General features: G+C 44.2%; 1 long non-coding RNA gene across 5 annotated transcripts; it reads left to right on the forward strand.

Annotated features, from left to right (window-relative positions):
* The first annotated feature begins 16,194 nt into the window (after window positions 1-16,194).
* Window positions 16,195-21,479, forward strand: LOC125552961. 5 transcript variants are annotated; one of them, XR_007303868.1, is made up of 9 exons: window positions 16,195-16,640; window positions 16,805-16,857; window positions 17,486-17,637; window positions 18,173-18,489; window positions 18,926-19,134; window positions 19,224-19,335; window positions 20,577-20,702; window positions 20,849-20,988; window positions 21,235-21,479. It is a non-coding gene; the product is annotated as an uncharacterized LOC125552961 (long non-coding RNA). The 5 variants fall into 5 exon arrangements; XR_007303872.1 differs by having other exon boundaries at window positions 18,173-18,477; XR_007303866.1 differs by having other exon boundaries at window positions 18,173-18,432.
* Window positions 21,480-21,921: the final 442 nt, after the last annotated feature.

A 21,921-nucleotide genomic window follows, 5' to 3' on the forward strand; every position in this document is an offset into this window, starting at 1 on the left:
GCGAAGACGGCAAGAAGAGCGACATATTGTGGATCCAAGTGCAGCAGATGAATCTGGTAATGGGAAAGCACGACATTGAAGAAGGCAGGGAAAGGGGGAACCAGACCGGCCCATAGGGCGTCGACGAAGAACTGGACCTCGGTGGCTGCTCTATCAACAGAAGCTCGGGATGCCGGCCAGGCCGCCGTCCTACCCCATTCGTTGAAGCTGGTGGCGAGCGCAAGGCGGACCTTGTCCATGGCCTCCTCATTGAGCACCCGCGATTGGCCGACAGCAGGCTCGAGAGCAGGAGGCGGATTGACTAAGGACAGGGGCTTCTTCCCTTTCTCCATCTGGTTCGGTGCCATAACGATGGGGAGGACTGAGCTCAGGTTGGATTGCGAAAGGAAGCTGAGGTTCAAGGAAGTGAAGGAGTCGGGGGTGTGTTGCCAGCAAGGGGGAAATAACTGTGTGGAACGCCGTGGCCGCCTAGCCAGGTGGATATCAAGGCTGCGTGGGGAAGCGGGGCCGCCCACGTCCAATCGATCGCCACGTGTCAGGAAGGGTCGCAGGCTATTGGGGCCCGCGGCGCTCCGTCCTTCACCTTTGACTTCGCCTCAAAGCCAAACCCGAGCGCGCCTTGGGCCCGGGGGCTACTGTCGGCATTCTCGGAACGGGGGTCCCCAGACTTGCCTGCATGCGGCCCGCAGCGTGGCTCCACCAACGGCCCTGTACGGCCGATCTTCACCAGCAAACATTCAAGACCCTCGCGAGGGGCCAAGCCTCGCGAGGCGGACGATGCAAGACCTCCTCAGGGGCGGCCTCACCAGGCTGGCTCGCGAGGGGCGGAGAGATCAAGGCGAGGGGCACCTCACGAGGTTTCTGTGATGCGAGCCATGACGACTAGAGCCAGGCGGGCGCCAGCGCGTGCAGTGTCCTCGTTTCCTCTTTGGTGCTAAAGGGGCAAGCCCAGACGAGGAGTCCCAAGGCATCAGGCAAAGGTTTCCATATCAGTGCAACAAGACCAAGACCAGCAGGACGGCAGGACGGAGGTCATTGTGGAGCCCAAGACGGCGTCACCACCAGAGCCTTTGGCAGGCGAAGACTACTTTTGTCAGGATAGCTTGTACTAGTTGTCTCCCTTCGAATTTGGTTGTTGTGGGATCCCTTGCCGCTCAATATTTGGGAAGAGAGCCAGGGCCTCTATAAATAGGACTAGTGATGCGGAGCATCCTTCCATCATCCCCATGGACTCTACACCGACACATCAAGCCCCACGTGGACCTATGACAAGAGCGAGAACACGTGCTTTGGAAACCGAGGTGAACTCTTTCCTACTTAGTTTGCATATGGATACGAATGGAACATTGTTGCTACCTCACCAAGATATGATATGTCTCATTAGGTATGAAGAGGAACACCACCAAGAGGCTCAGGAGCACCCCCAAGGAGAAGAGGAACCACCCCAAGGCCACGCGGACCAAGACGGAGTGCAACACCAGCAAAACTGGAAGTCCCAGGTGACCCTGTGCGCACGGGCCCCGGAGACCCCGTGCGCACGGGCCCCGGTGACCCCGTGCCCACGGGCTATCCAGGAAGTTGGCGCTGGAGCACCCCGTGCGCACGGGCTTGTACCGTGCCCACGGGACCCCCGTGCGCACGGGCCCAACTTACCCCGTGCGCACGGGCCTCTCAGGATGGACGGCTGAGATCCCCAAACCGAGCCCCTCTTCATCTCTTTCGACCCCAAGACTATATAAACCGTACCTAGGGCTATGTTTAGGGTTAGCAAAGTATGAGATGAGATATTTGTGAGCTTTGCTCCTTGTACCTTCCCATTTGTGGAATCAAGACCCCTTCGGGAAGAATCCTAGTGGATTTCAAGACCTCCTCTAGGAGAAGACTATCTTCAAGACCTCATCTCGTAGGAGTGGGAAGAACTTTGCCATTGTATCTTTCCTTTGATTGTGCTTGTGACTTGTGGATCTTATTTTGCTATTCTAGTGGATGTGTGATTGGGGAATTGTTTGAATGATTTCCTCTTTGCGTTCTTGTGAGTTTGCCCCTTTCCCCCTCCAAGTGTGAAAAGATCCCCTCTAGGATTTCATCCTATATCAACTAGCCACCACCATAGGAAAGGGAGAGGTTCGGACCTAGATAGAACCCATAACACCCCAACCACTCAAGTTCACGAAGCACAAGAACACCTCTCCTTGCGAGGCTATTCTTCCTCTGCAACTGTTCATCCTCAGCCCAAGAGGCAATCCACCACACCACACTGGAGTAGGGTATTACACCACAACGGTGGCTCAAACCAGTATAAATCTTGTGTTTGATGTTCTTTGGGTTCGACGAGTTAGGCCGTGAGATCGTAGAGTGTGCGAGCTAGAGAGGGGGAGAGATCTTTGTGCGCACCCCAGTGTTCGAACCTCATGGGTTTTGCCGGAACCTGAAATCTGACAACGGCAAGCTCCGACGCAACAAACACAAGCGCCGAAACAACAGTGACAATACCGATGACACGTCGGTCAACGCCGGATTCAGTGGCTCCAAGTCCGACCATCGGAAGAAGCCATTTAAAAGAAACAATCCGGGCCCATCCAGCTTGGACCACATACTCGATCGTCCATGTCAGATCCACGGCACCCCCGATAAACCAGCCAATCATACCAACAGAACATGTTGGGTCTTTAAACAGGCCGGTAAGTTAAATACGGAGAACAAGGAGAAGGGGTCGCAAACTGAGGATGACGACGAGGAGCCCCGCCCGCCGAACACAGGGGGACAGAAGAAGTCCCCCCCCCAAGTTAAAATGGTGAGTATGATATATGTTACCCATATCCCCAATAGGGAGTCAAACGCACGCTCAGGGACATCTACGCGATAGAGCCAGTCACCCCAAAATTCAATACATGGTCGTCCTGCCTGATCACCTTCGATCGTAGGGACCACCCGACCAATATCTGTCATGGTGGTTCAGTCACACTGGTCCTCGATCCAACCATTGATGGATTCCACCTCACGCAAGTCCTCATGGACTGTGGCAGCGGCCTCAACCTACTTTATCAGGATACAGTCCGCAAGATGGGCATCGATCCATCAAGGATCAAGCCCACAAAAACTACCTTGAAAGGAGTAATACCATGTGTAGAGGCCCGTTGCACGGGCTCAATCACATTGGAAGTCGTCTTCGGATCCCCAGACAACTTCCGAAGCAAAGACTTGATCTTTGATATCGTCCCCTTCCGCAATGGCTATCACGCACTACTCGGACGAACTGCATTTGCTCAATTCAATGCGGTGCCACACTATGCTTATCTCAACTCAAGATGCCCAGACCATGCGGTGTCATAACAGTCAATGGAAACACTAAACGCTCCCTCTGTACTGAGGAGCACATCGCAGCCCTGGCAGCGGAAGTACAGAGCGGCCTTCTCAAGCAGAACTTTAATTCAGCGGCCAAGCTACCGGACACTGTCAAACGAGTCCGCACTACTCCGCAACTTGATAGTCCAGCTCGTCAGGAGCTCGACTAGCAATTCGGCCTCTGATACGTCCATTTTGCATCATGCTTTTATATCAATATTTATTGCATTATGGGCTATTATTACACATTATGTCAAAATACTTATGCCTATTCTCTCTTATTTTACAAGGTTTGCATGAAGAGGGGGAATGCCGACAGCTGGAATTCTAGGCTGGAAAAGGAGAAAATATTAGAGACCTATTCTGCACATCTCCACAAGTCCTGAAACTTCACGGGAGCATGTTTCAGAATATATATAAAATATTGGGCGAAAGAAGTACCAGAGGGAGCCACCCACCGTCCACGAGGGTGGGGGGCGCGCCCTACCCCCCTGGGCGCACCCCCTGCCTCGTGGGCCCCCTGGTGGCCCTCTGATGCCCATCTTCTGCTACATGAGGTCTTTCGTCCGAGAAAAATCATAAGCAAGCTCACGGGATGAAACTCCGCCGCCACGAGGCGGAACCAATCTAGGGCTCCGGCAGAGCTGTTCTGCCGGGGAAACTTCCCTCCGGGAAGGGGAAATCATCACCAACGATCCTCTCATCAAGAGGGGGTCAATCTCCATCAACATCTTCACCAGCACCATCTCATGTCAAACCCTAGTTCATCTCTTGTATCCAATCTTTGTATCCAAACCTCAGATTGGTACTTGTGGGTTGCTTGTAGTGTTGATTACTCCTTGTAGTTGATCCTAGTTGGTTTACTTGGTGGAAAATCATATGTTCAGATCCATTATGCATATTAATACCCCTCTGATTATGAACATGAATATGCTTTGTGAGTAGTTACGTTTGTTCCTGAGGACATGGGAGAAGTATTGCTATAAGTAGTCATGTGAATTTGGTATTCGTTTGATATTTTGATGAGATGTATGTTGTCATCCCTCTAGTGGTGTCATGTGAACGTCGACTACATGACACTTCACCATTGTTTGGGCCTAGAGGGAGGCATTGGGAAGTAATAAGTAGATGATGGGTTGCTAAAGTGATAGAAGCTTAAACCCTAGTTTATGTGTTGCTTCGTAAGGGGCTGATTTGGATCCATATGTTTCATGCTATGGTTAGGTTTACCATAATACTTCTGTTGTAGTTGCGGATGCTTGCAATAGGGGTTAATCATAAGTGGGATGCTTGTCCAAGTAAGGGAAGTACCCAAGCACCGGTCTAGCCACATGTCAAATTATCAAAGTACCGAACGCGAATCATATGAACGTGATGAAAACTAGCTTGACGATAATTCCCATGTGTCCTCGGGAGCGCTTTCCTTTATATAAGAGTTCGTCCAGGCTTGTCCTTTGCTACAAAAAGGATTGGGCCATCTTGGTGCACCTTATTTACCTTTATTACTTGCTACTCGTTACAAATTACCTTGTCACAAAACTCTCTGTTACCGATAATTTCATTGCTTGCAGAGAATACCTTACTGAAAACTGTTTATCATTTCCTTCAGCTCCTCGTTGGGTTCGACACTCTTACTTATCGAAAAGGCTACGATAGATACCCTACACTTGTGGGTCATCAAGACTATTTTCTGGCGCCGTTGCCGGGGAGTGAAGCGCCTTTGGTAGGTGGAATTTGGTAAGGAAAAATTTATATAGTGTGCTGAAATTTACTGTCACTTGTTACTATGGAACATAATCCTTTGAGGGGCTTGTTCGCGGTATCTTCACCCCGGCCAGTAGAGCAAAGAGTTGCTCCTCAACCTACTGAACCTACTAAAAATGTTTACTTTGAAATTACTTTGGGTATGATAGAGAAACTGCTAGCTAATCCTTTTGCAGGAGATGGAACATTGCATCCCGATTTACACTTAATCTATGTGGATGAAGTTTGTGGATTATTTAAGCTTGTAGGTATGCCCGAGGATGTTATCAAAAAGAAGGTCTTCCCTTTATCTTTGAAGGGAGATGCATTGACATGGTATAGGCTATGTGATGATATGGGATCATGGGACTACAAGCGATTGAAATTGTAATTTCATCAGAAGTTTTATCCTATGCATCTTGTTCATCGTGATCGTAATTACATATATAATTTTTGGCCTTGCGAAGGAGAAAGCATCGCTCAAGCTTGGGGGAGGCTTAAGTCAATGTTATATTCATGCCCCAATGATGAGCTCTCAAGGGAAATGATTATTCAAAAAATTTATGCTCGGCTTTCTCTCAGTAATCGCTCCATGCTCGATACTTCTTGTACTAGATCTTTTATGATGAAGACTATTGAATACAAATGTGATTTATTGGAAAGAATTAAAGCAACTCTGAAGATTGGGACCTCGACGAAGGTAAGGAGTCAGGTATAACACCTAAGTTTGATTGTGTTAAATCTTTTATGGATACCGATGCTTTCCGTGAATTTAGCACTAAATATGGACTTGACTCTCAGATGGTAGCTTCTTTCTGTGAATCCTTTGCTACTCATGTTGATCTCCCAAAGGAGAAGTGGTTTAAGTATAATCCGCCCACTTAAGTAAAAGTAGTTGCACCTATTAAAGTTGAAGAAAAGACTATCACCTATAATGATCTTGTTGTTCCTGCTGCTTATATTGAGAAGCCACCTTTTCCTGCTAGAATAAAGGATCATGCTAAAGCTTCAACTGTAGTCAACAAAAGTAATATTAGGACACACAATCCCCCTGGGCGCCCCCTGCCTCGTGGGCACCTCGTGTGCTCTCCAGACTCCGTTTTCTTGTACGATACTTCTTTTGGTCGGTAAAAATTCATTATATAATCTCCCGAAGGTTTTGACCACCGTATCATGCAAAAAAACTCATGTTCTTGTTTCGAGCTGTTTTCTGCCAGGGTTGTCAAGGCCAAGCATCATGTCGTCTCCCTCCTCCTCCAACAATGAGGGCAGCGATGCTTGGCTAATGAAGATAGAGCTGAAGAGAGAAGAACCCGGAGAGATCAACAAGGATGATGGGATCAAGAAGGCCATGGGGGATCAAGTCCCAGCAGTAGCAGAAGAAGACATCCTTCCACCTCACCACAATCTCTTTACCCCAACGGAGATTGAGGCTTTCAAGATGATTGAGTTAGCTCGTATTCAAAACAAGTATCTCACAAGTGAAAATATTCTGTTGAAGGTGCATATCATCGCACTCAAGGTTATTATACGCAAATTGGAGGATCTCTTACGCTCAATGTGCGACCACCCATCATCGCCAACACCTTCTTCACCAACAAAGAAGAATTGAGCATCGGGTATGGGCACTCCCCTTGGCAACTGCCAAGCTTGGGGGAGTGCCCCGTATCATATCAACATCACTTTTATCTTTACCGTTTTTGTTAGTTCAATCCTTTTGATAATATCTTGATCTAGTAGAATAAAGTTTTAGTATGATCTAGTTGTGAGTTTTGCTTTATGATCTTCCTATGTAATCGAGTCCATGAGCTATATAAATAAAGTTTAGTGTTGAGTCAAGGGCTTGATTACTTTGCTATGATCTTGAGGGCATAAAATAAAAGAGAAGAAATAAAAAGAAATAAATAGATCATATGGATCTTATGGAGAGTAATGAGCTCACATATAGGGAGTATGATGAATAAAAGTTGTTGAGAGTTGATAAACATAGTTTTTGTCATCGTTGCAATTAATAGGAAGTAATAGAGAAAGAGAGGTTCACATATAAATATACTATCTTGGACATCTTTTATAATTGTGAGCACTCATTAAAATATGACATGCTAAAGAGTTGACGTTGGACAAGGAAGACAACGTAATGGGTTATGTTTTCTTACATCTGCGATAAATTATATTGTCATGGATCATCCAACATGTTGAGCTTGCCTTTCCCTCACTTGCTAGCCAATTTCTTTGCACCAAGTAGAGATACTACTTGTGCTTCCAAATATCCCTAAACCCGTTTTTGCCATGAGAGTCCACCATATCTACCTATGGATTGAGTAAGATCCATCAAGTAAGTTGTCATCGGTGCAAGCAATAAAAATTGCTCTCTAAACATGTATGACTTATTAGTGTGAAGAAAATAAGCTTTATACGATCTTGTGATATGGAAGAAATAAAAGCGACGAACTGCATAATAAAGGTCCATATCACAACTTGCAATATAAAGTGACATTCTTTTGCATTAAGATTCCATGCATCCAACCATAAATGCGCATGACAACCTCTGCTTCCCTCTGCGAAGGGCCTATCTTTTATTCTTGTCTTATACTTCATGCAAAGAGTCATGGTGATTTTCACCTTTCCTTTTTATATTTTATCCTTTGGAAAGCACAATGTGTTGGAAAGATCCTGATATATATAGCTAATTCGATGTGAGTTTTAATGAACTATTATTGTTGACATTACCCTTGAGGTAAAACGTTGGGAGGCAAAACTATAAGCCCCTATCTTTCTCTGTGTCCGATTAAAACTTCATACCCATAAATATTGTGTGAGTGTTAGCAATTGTGAAAGACTAAATGATAGTTGAGTATGTGGACTTGCTGAAAAGCTCTTATATTGACTCTTTCCTATGTTATGATAAATTGTAATTGCCTCAATGACTGAGATTAGAGTTTGTTGGTTCCCAATGAAGTTTATGATTCATACTTGAAATTGTGATTGAATTGTTACTTTAGCATAAGAGACCATATGACAATATATATAATTATATATATGTATATGTTGCTTCTCTAAGAATGATCATGATGCCCTCATGTCCGTATTTTATTTTTATCGACACCTCTATCTCCAAACATGTGGACATATTTTTCGATTTCGACTTTCGCTTGAGGACAAGCGAGGTCTAAGATTGGGGGAGTTGATACGTCCATTTTGCATCATGCTTTTATATCGATATTTATTGCATTATGGGCTATTATTCCACATCACGTCACAATACCTATGCCTATTCTCTCTTATTTTACAAGATTTGCATGAAGAGGGGGAATGCCGGCAGCTGGAATTCTGGGCTGGAAAAGGAACAAATATTAGAGACCTATTCTGCACATCTCCAAAAGTCCTGAAACTTCACGGGAGCATGTTTCAGAATATATAAAAAATATTGGGCGAAAGAAGTACCAAAGGGGGGCCACCCACCGTCCACGAGGTTGGGGGGCGCGCCCTACCCCCTGCTCACGCCCCCTGCCTCGTGGGCCCCCTGGTGGCCCTTTGATGCCTATCTTCTGCTATATGAGGTCTTTCGTCCGAGAAAAAATCATAAGCAAGCTCACGGGATGAAACTTCGCCACCACGAGGCGGAACCAATCTAGGGCTCCGGCAGAGCTGTTCTGCCGGGGAAACTTCCCTCCGAGAGGGAGAAATCATCACCATCGTCATCATCAAAGATCCTCTCAGTAGGAGGGGGGTCAATCTCTGATGAGGACATGACTACCTTGGATACGACCAAAAATATTGCATACATGCATATTTGTCAGGTGATTTCTAATGCAAACTATTCAATAATCTATTTATGTTATCCAAAACAAAAATACTTCACACACTTTTGTGTTTTGTCTAATTGCAGGTGTATGGGACATTTGTATAATCCACATATGAAGATAAGGGAAAAGGAGAAGTTTATGTTGTGTTCAAAAAGTCCTCTCACGTCACTTTTGGGCCAAGAGAAGATAGAGTCCAAGTCTTTCACGTTCTGGATTCAGATTTGGACTGCACAGACATACCTGACTCAAAACGCCAACAACTTTTTCATACGGACTCCGAATTGGGTGATTCTTTTTTTGTTGGAAACTAGATTTCGTGCTCTTTCCAACCCAATTGGATTCACCTTCAAATTCGTCCGGATAGTTGAGTTACGGACGAAACAATCTGACATTGCAGCAGAATCCGAGTCAAACTACAAGCCCAAAGGTGTTGCATCACCTCCACTTGGGCCCATGAGCCTTGTACGACCTAGGGTTAGTTTTAGGCTGCCTTGGGACGTCCTCCCACCTCCTTGGCCGCCACCCCTTGCTCCTATATAAGTAGATCCATCTAGTAGCTTTTTCCTTGGGATTTGTTTAGTTAAAAGTTAGCCATTGCAACTTCGTGTACTTCGTTTGTGTCCAACGACCAGACCAAGACCGCTTCCGGATCCCCACCATTATCAATACTTCATATATATTTGCGATATTCAGATTGCTTTATCATATTCTTGCTCGTTCTTCGATTGCTTGCAGGAATAGACCTTCGTGGTCAGGCTGACCATGCTTCCAACATTGTCAGTAACCTCAGGAGATTGGTTTAGCGGTTGCTAAGGCGCAACGTCGTGCACGTTTGTAGTCGGATCGTCAGAGTCGTCTCCACCAAATCGATAGTTATCATCTCATCGAAAGATCGGGACACCCTCGCCCTCTATCAATCTCTATCAACATCTTCACCAGCACCATCTCATCTCAAACCCTAGTTCATCTCTTGTATCCAATCTTTGTATCCAAACCTCAGATTGGTACCTGTGGGTTGCTAGTAGTGTTGATTACTCCTTGTAGTTGATCCTAGTTGGTTTACTTGGTGGAAAATCATATGTTCAGATCCACTATGCATATTAATACCCCTCTGATTATGAATATGAATATGCTTTGTGAGTAGTTACATTTGTTCCTGAGGACATGGGAGAAGTCTTGCTATAAGTAGTCATGTGAATTTGGTATTCGTTCGATATTTTGATGAGATGTATGTTGTCATCCCTCTAGTGGTGTCATGTGAACGTTGACTACATGACACTTCACCATTGTTTGGGCCTAGAGGGAGGCATTGGGAAGTAATAAGTAGATGATGGGTTGCTAGAGTGACAGAAGCTTAAACCCTAGTTTATGCGTTGCTTCGTAAGGGGCTGATTTGGATCCATATGTTTCATGCTATGGCTAGGTTTACCTTAATACTTCTGTTGTAGTTGCGGATGCTTGCAATAGGGGTTAATCATAAGTGGGATGCTTGTCCAAGTAAGGACAGTACCCAAGCACCGATCCACCCACATATCACATTATCAAAGTACCGAACGCGAATCATATGAACGTGATGAAACACTACAAGAAATATGTCAACTAGTGACCTTCTGTCAGTTACCCTGGAAGAATTGGTCATGGATCTATGACCATTTGAGACCAATTGGTCAATAGCTGTTCGGGGGGCTCCAAACCCTAAACCATTGCGACCATTTTGGTCAGAAAGGTCGTAATTTCCTTACACGAAATGGTCATAAAGCAAACAGCGCTAGTCCGCTGCCTTATTTCTAGTTGGTAACGACCAATATAGATGGTCATAGCCTTGTAAATTGTGGTGGGTTGCGATGACTAGGCGCCATCTCATCAGTTTTGCCTATGTGTCATGTCCATGTGTCAATTTTTGCCCTAGGTTGTGAAGCAACCTATATTTTTGTTATTCCAAAAATTCCCAGCAAATTCTCATAATTTTTTTGGATCATATCTTCATCAAATATGCAAAAACCTTCCTTGCTTAGTTCAAAAATAGTTCAACAATATTCATTTTCCTATTCTATTCAGAGCAGCACTTTGTGAAGGAAGTACCACTGATGAGGACATGACTACCTTGGATACGATCAAAAATATTGCATACATGCATATTTGTCAGGTGATTTCTAATGCAAACTATTCAATAATCTATTTATGTTATCCAGAACAAAAATACTTCACACACTTTTGTGTTTTGTCTAATTGCAGGTGTATGGGACATTTGTACAATCCACATATGAAGACAAGGGAAAAGGAGAAGTTTAGGTTGTGTTCAGAAAGTCCTCTCACGTCACTTTTGGGCCAAGAGAAGATAGAGTCCAAGTCTCTCACGTTCTGGGTTCAGATTCGGACAGCACAGACATACCTGACTCAAAACGCCAACAACTTTTTCATACGGACTCCGAATTGGGTGATTCTTTTTTTGTTGGAAACTAGATTTCGTGCTCTTTCCAACCCAATTGGATTCACCTTCAAATTCGTCCGGAGCGTTGAGTTATGGACGAAACAATCTGACGTTGCAGCAGAATCCGAGTCAAACTACAAGCCCAAAGGTGTTGCATCACCTCCACTTGGGCCCATGAGCCTTGTACGACCTAGGGTTAGTTTTAGGCTGCCTTGGGACGTCCTCCCACCTCCTTGGCTGCCACCCCTTGCTCCTATATAAGTAAATCCATCTAGTAGCTTTTTCCTTGGGATTTGTTTAGTTAAAAGTTAGCCATTGCAACTTCGTGTACTTCGTTTGTGTCCAACGACCATACCAAGACCGCTTACGGATCCCCACCATTATCAATACCTCATATATATTTACAATATTCAGATTGCTTTATCATATTCTTGCTCGTTCTTCGATTGCTTGCAGGAATAGACCTTCGTGGTCAGGCTGACCGTGCTTCCGGCATCGTCAGTAACCTCAGGAGATTGGTTTAGCGATTGCTAAGGCGCAACGTCGTGCACGTTTGTAGTCGGATCGTCAAAGTCGTCTCCACCAAATCGATAGTTATCATCTCATCGAAAGATCGGGACACCCTCGCCTCTATCAAGTGGTATCAGTTTTCAGGTTGCTCGGTGAGAATTTCCAGTTTTCCTAGATTAGATTTATTTTCTTACCTATTGTCCAAGAAAAAGCCACAAAAGAGTTAGATCTATTCATCCTTGGTCCAAGCCAGTCTGAGCCTTTGCAATTTTCTTTTCATTGCTTGCATAGTTGAATTATCGGTTGCATCGTTGTGTTGAGTTGCTGGTCTTAGTGTCTAGTTCGTTTAGAGTTTCGAGTTCTGTTCACATTAGTCACACCACCGCTGCATCATTATCTCTTTCGCTGTCCACCACCCATCCATCAATTTCCACCACGTGCTACCCACCATTCATTGTCATAATAATAGTTGAGATCGTTCACATCTTCGCTTGATCCAATCTGCATCTTATCTAGTTTGTTTTGGAAAGAGGGAGAAAAAAACGAGAGAAAAAAGTCAGAGAAAAAAAGGAGAAAAAGAAAAAAAAGTGTGAGGGAAAAGGTAAGGTTTATTCATCGAAGTTGGGATGGTTTAATGATGAACATTGCCAATCTTTTGAAGAGAATAAGAGCTTCACTTATATGTGCAAACTGAGTTCCAATATTTTCATGCCTTCTACTTCCTGTGATAATTTTTTGGCTTTAGTTTTTATGAACTATGAAAGTTACTCATGTATACATGTGTCATACGTGCAAAAATCAGGGGAAGTTAAAATGGATGACATATACATATACAACATGTACACCTTGTCTCTTTTGTTAGCTACATTTCAGATTAAGCATTGCCGAGGACGGCTTTATTTTCAAAAAGGGGAGGATGATGAGGACATGACTACCTTGGATACGACCAAAAATATTGCATACATGCATATTTGTCAGGTGATTTCTAATGCAAACTATTCAATAATCTATTTATGTTATCCAGAATAAAAATACTTCACACACTTTTGTGTTTTGTCTAATTGCAGGTGTATGGGACATTTGTACAATCCACATATGAAGACAAGGGAAAAGGAGAAGTTTAGGTTGTGTTCAAAAAGTCCTCTCACGTCACTTTTGGGCCAAGAGAAGATAGAGTCCAAGTCTCTCACGTTCTGGGTTCAGATTCGGACAGCACAGACATACCTGACTCAAAACGCCAACAACTTTTTTCATACGGACTCCAAATTGGGTGATTCTTTTTTTGTTGGAAACTAGATTTCGTGCTCTTTCCAACCCAATTGGATTCACCTTCAAATTCGTCCGGAGCGTTGAGTTACGGACGAAACAATCTGACGTTGCAGCAGAATCCGAGTCAAACTACAAGCCCAAAGGTGTTGCATCACCTCCACTTGGGCCCATGAGCCTTGTACGACCTAGGGTTAGTTTTAGGCTGCCTTGGGACGTCCTCCCACCTCCTTGGCCGCCACCCCTTGCTCCTATATAAGTAGATCCATCTAGTAGCTTTTTCCTTGGAATTTGTTTAAGTTAAAATTTAGCCATTGCAACTTCGTGTACTTCGTTTGTGTCCAACGACCAGACCAAGACCGCTTACGGATCCCCACCATTATCAATACCTCATATATATTTGCAATATTCAGATTGCTTTATCATATTCTTACTCGTTCTTCGATTGCTTGCAGGAATAGACCTTCGTGGTCAGGCTGACCGTGCTTCCGGCATCGTCAGTAACCTCAGGAGATTGGTTTAGCGATTGCTAAGGCGCAACGTCGTGCACGTTTGTAGTCGGATCGTCAAAGTCGTCTCCACCAAATCGATAGTTATCATCTCATCGAAAGATCGGGACACCCTCGCCTCTATCAACCACTTTGGCATGTACAAATAGTATCCATTTTCTACAGTGTTTTCCTATGCCCAAATAACCATCCTCCACCAAATGCCAGCTCAATCCATTCATTATTTTGAGCCCAGCTTCAACATTCGTATTTATGTCCAGTGTGGTACTTTGCAAAGCAAGTACCACCTAGGCTCCTCCTTTTGAGCTGAAAATTTGTGAAAACGGTCTCCTTAGTAACTGATCACCCTCAGCCAAAACTCACGCCCATTAGCCATGTACATTTCCCGTACCGCTAATCAAACACTTGGGTTGCTAATTCATGTTTGAGCATCGATCGGTCTCCTCGTTAGAATCTTATGTTGTAATTTTATTCCTAGCACCTACCTGGGGAGTGCCCAACCCACTAGACATACCTAGGCCGCCCAGAACACATGGCAACGCCACGGTCACGCGGTGACCACGCGGCGGGCATGTGAGTTTACGCGCTCTAGAGTTGGGGCCCTCGGCCACCACCCAAACCTCGACGTATCGCCACCAAACCATGTATTTATGATTAAATAGGTACTTATGTAACTAGAAATGATTTTTGGAAAAAATAAATAGCAAACTATGAGGCAACTGCAGTTCAAATTTGACCCGCTTCCAACTGAATCGGCGGAAATTTGTCTTTTTCACAAGAGGTGGATGCAAACTTTTTACACCCTACCATTTTGTCAATTGTGCATTAAATATGTCCTAGTATTTTATAAAATTGATTTGGTCGAATTTTACAACAATTATTTGGGAAGTCCTTCACAAAAAAACCTCCTTTTGGGCACTCAAAAAATGGAAAATGATTTTTTCGTCCAAGGAAAATGAAAAATTCCTTAGGGAACATTGTTTGCCATTCCAATATGCACCCTTATGCACAATATAAGATCATTTGAACAAACTATGCCATGGGTGTGGCCATAAGATTGATCATTTGGCTTGAAAGCCATTGATCTCCACACGCGATAGCTCGTTTCTGAGAACACTTTTTTAAAATAATTGCCGTATTACAAGTTTTTTATTTTTCCTAGGAACTTGGCCATATATAATGACACAATGCGTAGGTTTCCCAATTTTTTGATTTTTTTAAATTTTTTATGTCCGTTTCAAAATGCGGTCAAAACGACGGGAATGACCGTTCCTAGCTAGTGGTTGAATCTTGAAATTTTTTTGGTGTTTCTCTAATTAAATAGATACTTATGTACCTAGAAATGATTTTTGGAAAAAATAAAGAGCAAACTACAAGGCAGCTATAGTTCAAATTTGACCCGCTTCCAGCTGAATCGGCGAAAATTTGTCTTTTTCACGAGAGGTGGATCAAAACTCTTTACACTCAACCATTTGGTCAATTGTGCATTAAATATGGCCTAGTATTTTAGAGAAATGATTTGGTCCAATTTTGCAACAATTATTTGGTAGGTCCTTCACAAAAAAACCTCCTTTCGGGCACTCAAAAAATGGAAAATGGTTTTTTCGTCCAAAGAAAATAAAAACTTCCTTAGGCAATATTGTTTGCAATTCCAATATGCACCCTTGTGCACAATATGAGATCATTTGAACAAACTATGCCATGAATGTGGCCATAAGATTGATCATTTGGCTTGAAAGCCATTGATCTTCACACATGATAGCTCGTTTCTGAGAACAGTTTTTTAAAAGAATTGCCGTATTACAAGGTTATTATTTTTCCTGGTAACTTGGTCACATATAATGACACAATGTGAAGGTTTTCCATTTTTTTGATTTTTTTGAATTTTTTATGCCCATTTCAAAATGCGGTCAAAACGGCGGGAATGACCGTTCCTAGCTAGTGCTTGAATCTTGGATTTTTTTGGTGTTTTTCCTGATTAAATAGATACTTTTGTACCTAGAAATGATTTTTAGAAAAAAATAAATAACAAACAATGAGGACGCTGCAGTTCAAATTTGACCCGTTTCCTGCTGAATGAGCGGAAATTTGTCTTTTTCATGAGAGGTGGATCAAAATTTTTGATACCCAATCATTTGATCAATTGTGCATTAAATATGTCCTAGTATTTTAAAAAATTGATTTGGTACAGTTTTGCAACAAATATATGGTAGGTCCTTCACAAAAAAATCATTTTGGGCACTCAAAAAATGGAAAATCGATTTTTCGTCCAAAGAAAATGAAAACTCTCTTAGGCAACATTGTTTGCCATTCGAAGATGCATCCTTATACACAATATGAGATTATTTGAACAAATATTTGGTTGATCCTTTACAATAAAATTCATTTTGAGCACTCAAAAAATAAAAAATGAATTCATGAAATAACTTATCTTTAATCGATTAAGATCAATTTAGATGGTCATAAAGTCTTCAAATTTCTTGCTGCGTTTTGATTGGTCCAAAAGCGGATCATGCCTCAGACACCGTCCGATGCTCCCGAATCCAAGGACAGCCCTCACCCCTCACCCTCTCACCCACGCCCCCACTCCCCATCGTACCCGCAATCCCCACGCACCCACTCACCACCATTCCAATCCCGCACCCGCACCCGCTCGCCGAAACCCTAACCGCCGCCCCTCACCTTGGCCGACCCTCAGCCCGTCGACGGCGAGGAGCCCTCAGCCCGTCGCCTGCCTTTACCGACAAATCACGCGACCGCATGCCCACCAAATCCCAAATCTCACCGTCTCCGCCCTCTCCCCGTCCCCTCCACCAAGATCGCACCAACCACCTCGATGGCCGCCACCGCACCGCCGCACGCCGCGGCGCTCCTTGCCGCACTCGCCCTCGCCCTGCTCGCGCTCGCGCCCCCGGCGGTGGCCGAGATCCGGTCGATGGCAATCCGGGCCGACCCGCGCACTATGATCCCGTGCGGTGCGGGAGAGCGGCACGGCGGCGGAGAAACCTCGGCGACCAGACGACGGCGCAGGTAAGCTTCGCCCCGCTCGCATCTTCCCCCACTAGCCTGTGCTCCCTCCCGCCACTCCCACCCCATCCCCTCCCTCCTCCCTCTCCTCCGTGTCGCCTCTCTCCTCTGAACCGCCTAGAACAGCAACGCCAAAAATCCTAACCCTTTCCCTCCCATTATCGCAGGTTGACTCCGGTTCGGCGTGGTGAATCTGCAGCGGCGGTCAGATCAAGGCAAGGTAACAGAAATACGTACCATCCATCTGTTGTGATTTTCTTTTGACTACTAGATCCGCCCCTGCTCCGGGCGCACGCACGCAAACTGTTCGACTACTAGATTCGTCTCAGCATAAGTCAAGTTTCACCAAATGGTAGCGCAGGGATAGATGAGCACACGCCGCTATTTCCGTCTGATGACGTGTTTGTTCCTTAGATGATGTGGTGCCCGCTGTTCTACTGCCGTGATGGCCAACAAATTCGGTGCATCTTTGCGTGGCATATATAATACCTACTCTGTTTCTTTGAAAGGGAAATTTCGCGGTTCACGGTTATTGAAGGAACTCGGTTTCTCCCAGATTAGGCAGTGCCACACTGTTTCTTTGAAAGAAAATTTCGCACTTCACGGTTGTTGGAGGAACTCTGTTGCTCCTACGCTACACTAGCTAGTAAAACATCACCATATGCCGTGCTCTTTTCTCCAGATGTTTGGTTCAGATGATTCATTTCTCTCGCATTGCTTGTTTGCCCACGCATTATCGTGTTGCTCCTGTAGGCATTTGTTATAGACAGAGTACTGATTGTGAGTGGTCACTGAGTAGTCAGCCTTTGCTACTGCATAAAAATTCACACTTGTAATTGATATAGCAGGATTGGTCGGAAAGCTGGGCTGTACATAAACTCAAAGAAGTTTGGCGGCGACATTAAGCCGTGCATGCTGGAGACGACGGCCTTCCTCAACTGCCCCGCCTTGAACAAGCAGATCGATCAAAGTAATTCCATATCTAGCGATGATTATCTCAGTAAGTCTACTAGAATTGTGCTGTCCTTGTACATAAACATCGAGGAAAAGGGTTTTTCATCTAGAGATAATAAACTATGTCTAATATGAGTACCTGTATATGTGTTAAAATTCCCGCGGATTCAAATGTAAAGTGTGGTCTCTGTTTGCTGAAGTATCCTTTGAGGTGTAATGCTTCCACCAGAGATTAGCTACACCAGCACCTCCGTAAAGCAACTAGTATTATGGAATCTGGTAGCCATGGAGGTGATTGCTCATTGCTGTACTTCACTAGCTTCTACTTACTGAAAGACTAACTACATTGAAACTGTTAACTGGTTCAAGATTAAACTGAACCACTGCAGCTACCTTGGTTAGATAATCTGGCTGAAATAAGAACTCAAATCCTTGGTTAGTCTGGGAGATGTATCTGTTAAGGGTTGAGCTTACATAATTCAGGCTTACATAGTTCAGATGGTTTTACCTTAGCTTGTTTGAACCAAGAAACTGAGCAACATGGGTAACTGTCAACTCAAGGATTTGAATTTATTTGGCAGGCACCAATTGGCAGTGAGAGGTAGAAGGGGAATGTTGACACCATGTTCCATGCTCCTTCAGACATGGAGTCCAGGCGCGCACGGCTCCGTCGCCCCGCGCGCTCCATTGGAGGAGCCCCCGCCCTGCGCGTGGCCGCCTTGGAGTTGGAGCGCTTCCTGCCCCACACCCCTTGTCTGCTCTGGCGGCGGGTTCCTCCTGGCCGCGATGATGCCTGAGGCCGGCCGCTACACCCACAAGAAGGATGACGGCATCTGCAACAGTGAGTTGCAGGGTTTTGCTTGCTCGCTTGCTTACTTTGCTGCCTGTCAGTAACCTGGTAAATTTTGTTTTCTTCTACCATTCTCTGTCGTGAAAATGGAGATGCATGTCTAACTGCTTCACATGCTTAATCTAATTTAATGTGTAAAATGGCAGGCAAATGTTGCTGCAAAGATATTAGTGGTATATGTGCATGCATTTGACAATATGATTTCACATGTGTGTTTGAACATTAACCATACAAATTATGGCACTGTTAATTTGGTGCAGTTGAATGAGTGCTTGGTGTTGATATTTTGTTAAATGAGCATTATTTTGTCTTACAATAGATTGATTTTCACTGTTTTGGTTAATCAAAGTCCCACAATCATATGTGATTTAATTGACTGAGATGTTGCAGTAGACTTTGTTGCTAGCTATTTAAGATCACTTAAGATATTGTATAAACATCATATTGTGATAGTGGTGGTCATTGTGTGCATGCAATTAACCAGGACGACGAGCGCGGCGACGAGTCCGACCAGGGCGCGCTGGCAGAGGAGGCCCAGGAGCTCGCCGCCCCTGATGGCGAGGGCGTGCGCGACTTGGATGGTGGCCGCCAAGGCCAACGCCAGTGAGGACGTTGTCCTGGAGTTCATTGGGGGGTTCATCCCATTTGATAATGCACGTGCCACGACAAGTGCGTCCCCGTGGACGGCATGAGGTAATGTATCCTAGTACCTTGTTCATCCCGGATCGATTTGTCTCCTTTCTGTGTAGCTGAATGTTGTTCATGTGACTGTGTCTGGGCAGAAATAGTGAGGATGAAGAGGTGAATGGTGTTGATTATTGAACTGAAAACTTGATTTGGTCAGGTGGAGGGTGGCTTTGTGAAGGATGTGGAGGTGGGAGAAGAACTCTGAAGGTAAACAATCTAACACTGCTGCTCACAATCTGAGGCTTGTTTATTTCTGCACTGAACTGAAGCTTGTGTTTATAAGTGTAGCTTGTGTTATACTCTTTACTGAACGCTCTGTGCCACGATCCCATGAGTAACAACTTTGATTCTTAATCCTATTTGTAATTATACTTTGACTGTACTGAAGCTTGTGTCTGATTGTAGGCATATGGTACTGAACTATAGTACTGAACTGCACTATAGTAACAAGAGTAGCGTGTTTAATGCTTGTTGCTGTTGCAAAACTAACCTTCGAGATGAAATTAGTTTGCTGGCGTTTACTCTCTACTAAAGAGATTTAGTAAAGCTGTCGTTGGTGGTTCAATTCTGAATACATACTGATATATGAATTTTGAATATTACTCTGTTCTAAAGAGATGTGTACTGAACTGAAGATTGTAGGCACTGATATATACTTTGTCTTTGACTTTGTGCTCTGCTCGAACCTGGCCAATTTAGTTGAATTGTCTCTGGGGCCTGTACGTGGGCGTGTGATCCAAGTAGGGCTAAACGTGTTGATGCTACTGATCTCTCGGCTGTACCACTATGCATTGTCGTTGCTTAGGCAGCATGCTACAGGCACATCACAACAACTTTGAAATTTGAGCCGCGTTGTAGTTGTGTTGTGGCTGCTGTTTATATGCTGCATCCTTTTGTTATGAGTATCAAAACCAATCAACAGATGTGTGAAACTGTTTATTCGGTAGCTTCTCGTAGAGCGAGGGGAATTGTTTAGATCCACACAGGCAAATCAGAGTGCCTCTCTGCTAGAATATGTCTGTTGATAAACGAGTTGGCACAAGCGTTCAAAGCCAATGTTTCTTGGGGTAGTAATGTAGAACATATAAAAAAGGCATCTACCCTGCACCTAGATTCATGCGAGAGATTTCAAATAAGGGCAGTAATGTGTGTGATTCAGTAAAACCAGTAAATAAATAGCACTGGGGTTTCTGGACTTATCATGCATATACAACATATTTCTGGACTTATAGAGCTACTGTAATATGAATGTATATTAGGACTGTATTGAACCCTTCCATGTTTCTGGACTCATGAAAATAAACTACATGCGATATACTCAAATAACATGGGTTTGGGACTATTTTATGGTGTTGTGGATATACTTTGTGATTTAAAGCTACTAATCTATGGTCTGGTGTCATATCATGGTCTAATACTTTTTTGTTTGACTCTTTCTCCATTGCCAGGAAAGCGGTGAGTAGATGTCGATGATGTCTACTTGCTTGGCTGCTATGGTGATGCATGCACCGGTGAAGCACGCGCACATTTAAGGCTGGCCCCATGTCTTCCTTGGCTGCGAACATCATCTACAGGTACAGCATTGTCCCACATCTCTGTGCTGTTTTGCTCGTTCTTCTCCTTGCATCCAAGAAAATTGGTGCTTAATCTGCTATTGGTTACAGTCTTTGTTCGTTAATACCAAGTCTAAATTGTTCCTTTCATTTTTCCTGTTCCCCAGGCTAGCAGTATGACCGGATGCGAGGACCTGCTCATTGACCAGGACAATCTATGAGCTCCCAGCGCCTCTCATACAAGGTGCGTTAGGGCCAACCTCTTCCGGAAGAAGGCCACACTCATGTACCCTCTGGATCAAAATTGGTATCCCTTCCTGCCTCTCCTTTTGGATTCACATGATTTTGCCTCATGGATTGATGGATGTGTCTGTAATTGTAAAGTCTGGTCCTCGTTTACTTTCTATAATTTATTGCATGCTTGATGAGGCTATGTCAAGTGTCTAAATTTTGAATGCATGCTAGCTAAGGCATTTTTGAGCACTTCACGTTGATTGGGCGTTTAGCTCCTGTAATGTTCTTGAAGTTCATTGTTATATACTTCTTGTTGTAGGATGGCAAGTTGTCGCAGCTGGAGCAAGTCTCACGAGAGAGAGCAAGTTCTTCCTGTTATATAATTCTTGTTGTAGGATGGCAAGTTGTAGGATGTGCCATAATTGTCTTATTGCATATTCCCTCTGTTCCTTCTATATTCCTGTGTAAGGAAATGTATTCCTGAGATGATTTGTTATGTAAACCTGATGTGATGCGATGGATGATTTGAATTTGATATGGAATTTTCTTGATTTGAATATGAAATAATGTTGGATGTACGTGTGTGTGTGTAACTGGGCTAGAGGCTGGTCCAAAAGGCTGAGATCTAATGCCGGACAAATAATTGGGCTGAAGAAGGCCACAGCCCAAAAAGCACTGGACCGTTTAAGAAATGAAACAAAATAAAATCTCAGAAAATAAAAAAGGAAGTAGATTGCAAAAAGGATGAGGCCCAAAAAAATGGAAGAAGCTCATGAAAGCCAAATTGTTGGGCCAGGCCCATGTAGCTAATCAAAGCATAGGAAAAAACAACAAATAGGCTGAATTGTTGGGCTCGGCCCATGTAAAACACCTAATCGGACCGGGCTGAATCTTGTCAGTGACCTTTTCAATTGGTCGCAATTTTGCCACATCAGATTGGCACGTTGGATCTGGCGTGGCCTGAGCAGACAGCCAGTGACCAAAATAAAAGGTCATGGGTTTAACA

Source organism: Triticum urartu, chromosome 1, assembly GCF_003073215.2.
Source record: "Triticum urartu cultivar G1812 chromosome 1, Tu2.1, whole genome shotgun sequence".
Lineage (NCBI taxonomy): Eukaryota > Viridiplantae > Streptophyta > Magnoliopsida > Poales > Poaceae > Triticum > Triticum urartu.